The following is a 6,078-nucleotide window of genomic DNA, read 5'->3' as shown; positions in this document are numbered from 1 at the left end:
TCATGTAAAGGGACATTCTTTTGGTTAGATCAGGCCATGGACCAGGTGAGTCACAGAACAGCGTTTTGTTTTTACCAGGAGAATGCCCTGCACCAGGATGAGGAATAGTCACACCACGCATGCCGGTGTGCCAGTCTTCTGGACTCATAATATTTGATTTTAAATAAATGTGATGTGCCGAGTATTGAGTACGTGCACGTCCCTCTGATTTCAGTGGAAGATTTCCATGCTCAGTCCAGTCCCTCAACACCAGATTATCCATGTTGTACACTCCAGAACAAATTTAAGAGATTATTTTAAGGGTCAAAGCCATGGCTATTTTACCTCCCGCACCCAAGGTGCCAGTCTGCCCCTTTGTCACTAACAAGCTGAGGTCTGTCATCACTGTTCGCACAGAGCCACGATTAGACTCCCTGGAGTTAGCAAGACTTTCATACGCTGAGATGCAACTCAATATAAGACAAATATTAGAATCAGGGTAACGAATTCAAGAAGCAGCAGCACTCTGCTCTTACACTGCGGATTAGCTCCCTCCTTCCCACGGTACAGAATTCCTTCTATTCCCTTGTTCAGGACTGATTTAATGTGTTTGCATCCATGACTGACCAGAGGGGTTTGCTAGCATGATCTATAATTTAGATGGAGCCTGGCTGCCCATAAACCTGACGTTCCTACCTTCCCCTTGTGATAGCTGCTGTCATGACTACTTTTCTTGTCTGTTCCAATGCCTGGGCTGGCCAGTGTTGGAATTGACTTACCTTTCTCCATCCAGAAAAACAAAACAGTGGGCAACAGATGTTTAATATAGACTCACCAAAGATGCGATTAAACATCAACGTATTCCCAGACATATCACCCCATCAGTACTTTTCGCCTCTCCTTGAGACACTGAAGAAAACAACATTTTAACCAATGATGTACTTTAATGAATGCAGAGAGTAAGGCACGACTGCACCACTTTCACTTCACCCTATATGGTCATCAGAATTTGCCAAATTTCTTCTGCTCCAGCTAAAATTAACTATATATGTTTGAAGCACTTTGCACATGTCACTCGTTGGGCACGCAGAGGGTTAATGCAGGCAGCAAAAAGAATAACTGTGCTATTTAGATACCACATGGGATTCCAGTTATAAGGCTTTTTCTCATTTCCCCCCACTCTTCAAACTGGAGCACACAACAAATACCTCCGTTCTGATTTATTTATTTGTTTCCCCAACTTGCCAGTGGCAACAGATGAAAAAAGCCCAGTCCTTCCATGACGAGCTATTTTAATGTTTCATGCCCTAATGTGCCAGGAAGTTTGATACTGAAACAAATGCTAAGAAAATCTCCCTGAGACTCCAAGAGGCCATAGCATACGCCACCTTCCCGCTTTCTTTGCGGCACGCCTCAACATTATTTTCACCATTGTCCTAGTATTGCCCTGTCTGCCCTTTGCCTGCACGAGTTAATGTCTGGCACGCACAAAGGTGCCAGAGGACTCCCGTTGCTGGGAATGCCGTCCCATTTCTTCTGAAGGTTGTCCTCTGTCAAACTCTCTCCTTATCCAGCACTAAAATATCGGAATAAAATGAGTGTCATTCAGAGCCAGAAAATTACGCCAGCATCCGATGGAGAAATAACCAAAATAGAAATAACCATGATGGAAAGAGAGGGCACCTTTCCCCTTTCACCCCCACTTGCTCCAGAAACCCCGCCGTTTCACGAAAGGGTTGTGGTGTTCCCCTTTCTGCAGGCATGAAACTAGCCGGGTCTGTCACTCCCCATCGGTCACCTTCTCTGCCCTGTGAAGGTGATCGCACGGAGCTCAAACCCACCTCGGCTCACAGCACACACAGCCACTTATCTCAAACAGGTACAGAGCGCTCACCTGCGCCTCCCACCCCAGAGCTTCTCTCCCGCTCCGAGTGCTGTCAAAGCCGCAGCTCACCCGAGTCCTTTCTGCAGTCGGTGCTCAGCTGTGGGATCAGTCCTGGGTCCCTGGGATCCTTCTCAGCTGCTCCCTCTGTCTCGCCTTCTGCCTCCCCTTCTCTCACACTTAATCTCTCTCTCGCCCTCTCCCTCTGGTCGGTGAAGCCTGTCACAGGGCACTTAGCCTGCGAGACATCCAGAGGATTTTTTTTTACGGGAACCCGATGCACCTGCCTCCTATTCATTATTATTTCAGTCCATACCAGTAATGGTGCTGGACAAATTTGAGATTAACATGATTCTTCCACGTTTCACAAGTCAGCTGGAGTGGTGCTTTTTCTGTAGATTGTGTTTCCTCTTCACAGCGACTCATTAAAAACTTTGATACAACCGAATGGCTCTGGATGTTTTAAAGGAAACTGGAGCTTAATTGGTTTGAAACCAATCTCAAGAATAACGAGGGTTACTAACCAATCAGATAAATAGAACTGCAGTTACAAGAGAGTGGCTAAGCACATTTAAAGATGAGGCTCCTCCAAATACGCTCCTTTTTTAAATAACTTTTTGAAGAGTTTCTATTAGGGATGTAAGAGATGGCCTCAGCACTTCACTGCACCAACTCATAGTGCTAAGAGAAATTTATTAGCATGGAATTTATTAACCTGAACTCCAGTTAGATGCCTGAGAGCAACCTCTGTTCCCTACACAGCTTAAAGGCTTCCTCTGCTAGGAGACATTTATCCAGACTCACCTGGAGCTGTTCTAGATAAATCTTGAGAGAAACAAGACAGAGTCCCAAAATAAAAGAGCCCAAGGCAGGTGATAGAGAGTCTTACAGAGACATTTCCCTCAGCTTGCAGAGGGTAGTGGGTGCCCATGGACCACCTAAAGCTCTCCTTGCTCTCACCCCTTCCCTGGTCTGCAAGTTACAGACATTTCTGGTATTTTATTGCCCGTGTTGCTCACTACTGGGATAGGCACACCTTGGGTGACAGTGTCAGTCATACTCAGTGATTTCTAAGGCAACCCCATGCAATACTGTGAGGGAGAGCAGACATCAGTACACTAATGCTTTTAAAAAGCACATGTTCAGCAACTTGTACTCTTCCAGGAAGAAAATGTGCTTGTGGGATAGGCTGTACATGAAGAACTTCAAGTGCCGACAGGCGGGCAAACTTCATAGCCCCAGCAATGCAACCTGGTCTGGAATCACACCGCCTAGTCCAGCGCCATCCGACAGGAAAGGCAAGAATCTAAAGCAAACATCAGTTTCAAAGGTTTTGCTTCTAACTACTTGAACGTAATCCTCCACGCAGCAGGCAAGGGGCCTATTGCCACCCTGCACAAAATGGTACCTCCAAGGCACCAAGCCTGGGTAAGCAATTAACTGTGAAGAAGGCGGAGCACGAGGTACGAAAATGAACTCGCAGGAGGACAACAGGTTTGCATGCACTTTTATGTACTTCCCAAGAAATTCGATAACAAAAACGGGGTTATTGTTCCCTAACTCTTTTGCTTTAGATTAACCATTTTTTTTGAGTTCACATTCTCAGCCACTTCAGCGGCCAAATCCTCTACTGAGGATTTCCCACCTTGCCCCTCACCTGCTAAGTATCTTTCCTGTTGAGAGAGCTTGAGCTGTCGCACCAACAGCTGAGGTTATACTGCAGCAGATTCAAGCCACAAAGTGCAGGTGATGCATCCCAAAGAATCACATTTACACACCTTTATGCACATTTGCAGCCAGCAAAACACAGAAGGTCCCATTTGATGTCACAGAAGATAAAAATGTCTTCTGCCTCAAAGAGCAGAGAAGTACTAACAACCCAGGAGATGCTAAAATCAGTCTGATCGATAGACCTGAACATGTCCCAGATACCAGACCCCAAAAACCCAAAGGGCAACCTTAAGTAATGTGCTTTCCTTAGCATTCCTCTGACACATCCCTTTCCAATAACCCACTTCATGATTTGTAAGCCTGGGCATTCCCTTCCCTTTGACAGCCCTCATAAAGATTATTTCCTCACAGACATGTGAGAGGGCTCTACTGGAAACCCACCAAATGCTACGTCTGAGCTGACCTGAGGATGTCAGATTCCAATTCTAATTTCATCCCACATTAGCAAGTGGTTATTGGTTGTCTCAAAATCACATTTGTCAGGAATGAAAATTCTTTGCCAAAATAAGCCATTCAGCTTTATTTACGACATAGACAGATTTTATTACTCTCCCACGGAGTATTATCCTAAGCCAGCAACCCAGCCCTCTCCCCTTTCATGTTCGCAACCCAGTCATTAAAATGTAAGTTAGGAGTTGTACTGGGGTCACAAAAACTTTCTCACTTCTACATCGAATGAGGATAAAACACAGAAACGATCTACTAGTGCATTAAGCCTGAGAACCCTGAACCTTACTTGTGAAAGAGTAAGAATACAATCCACTTGGTGCTCTTCTCAAGCTTTATGCTCAAGAACATGGAGTCTTAAGGAAGTGGACACGGACACTAGAGACAGTTGTACAAATGGCCACATCTCAGCCAGTTTTCAGACTCCCAGCACGTAGTCTTGATAAGAGTGTCCTACAGTAAAGCACTACAACACTGCTTCGGATCCAAAGCACAGGCTCCATACCAAACCAGGATGCAGCCTAGCAGCAGAGCATCTCTCTGAGGGGCTCTTGATCATGTTTGCCACCTCTCAAGCATCCAGAAAGAATGAGACATCACAATTCCTTTCAGGTACTCGAGCCTGTACAATTCACTATTGCCTTCAAAGGCCATGCTACTTCAGTAATACCTGCAAGTCTTGCCTGTGGTGAGGCTGATGTCGGGTAGCTAGATTCTGTGGACAGCCAACTCATTAGCTGAACGACCTACCCAACAGCCAGGAGCTCAGCGTATGCACCTGGACATGAAGCAGAGAGAAACTCTACCAGGGAGGTGCTGGGGACCCCTCCATTAGCCTCGCCCGGGGAGTAAAGCCAAACTTCCCTCTTAGTTGTCCTACAGTCTTCTGTAAAGTGGCTGTGAGCACCTGTGAGGCAGAGAAGACAAGTTATTGAAGCATCCAAAAGCACTCAGAGCCTTCCAGGGTGTTCAGCTACAAGATAAATTAAGGGCCATTGCCACCAGAGCTTCTTATTCAACTATTGCACATCCCTTTCCCCCACGCCTCAGCCACTCACATCCACCCGATCAATAACTGCATCTTCAGGACAGCAGCAGGAGGATGTGAGCATGCTCCAGGTATTCAGTCACATGAAAACAGAGGGGCAGAAACCTCAACAGCAGGGATAACCAAAGAGGGTTTCTGATTCACCTCTTCCAGCCTCCTTCAAATGGAATCAGTATGTGCCTAAGGAGATTCAGCGGACCTCACCTGACCCAGTACCACTGGCAGAGAGGAGCCTGCCCTTGCAAGCTCTGATTGCTCTCTGGGTAACCCGACCTCCCGCCTGTGAGCGTAAAACAGGCCAGATGACACAGGCGAGACGGTAAGTGCCCAGCCTACAACTGCCTTCCTGGGTGCAGGCCCAAAGCAGGTCTGATATCACCCTGTCACTCTGTCTTGGCTGACAGTTGCAGGGTTCTTGATGGTCTTGTGAGGGCTTTTACTGCGCCATGAAGGCGGCTGAGCTTTTTGCCCCCAAACACCCTGTGGCAGCCAGTTCCCTCACTCATTCACCCATGTGATAGTGACCCAACGTGTGACAGACACAAGGACAGGCCAGGAATCTCAGCAGGGAAATGCCTGTAAGAGCTGGATGTTGGGGAGCAGGAAGAGATGGGCTGTTCCCTGGTGGAAGAGGCAGCCTCAGCAAAGGCAAGGCTGGGACCAGGTGCACTCACCCAGCACCTGAGATGGGTGAGCAGAGAGGTGATGGCAACAAGGCCCAGTAACAGCCCTGTGATGGTCAAAGGCAAGGTAACAAGTCAGGTCCAAGGTCAACCTGGGAAATCCAAACAATTCAGGAACCAGCTTGAAAACAGGTGCAATTACAGCAAAGCGCAGGAAGGGGATGGAGTTTCAATAGAGCTCCTGGGCCATGGGCAGAGGATATGGCAAGGAGTCCCATGTGAGGTTGCCCAGGGCAATTAAGGCCTACTAGTGCTCTCACAGCCCTAGCCTGGATTTCAGGAGAACTTTATTTCTGTGATGCACCAGC

This window comes from Tauraco erythrolophus, chromosome 27 (genome assembly GCF_009769465.1).
Source record: "Tauraco erythrolophus isolate bTauEry1 chromosome 27, bTauEry1.pri, whole genome shotgun sequence".
Lineage (NCBI taxonomy): Eukaryota > Metazoa > Chordata > Aves > Musophagiformes > Musophagidae > Tauraco > Tauraco erythrolophus.
This window is presented reverse-complemented; position numbering follows the sequence as displayed.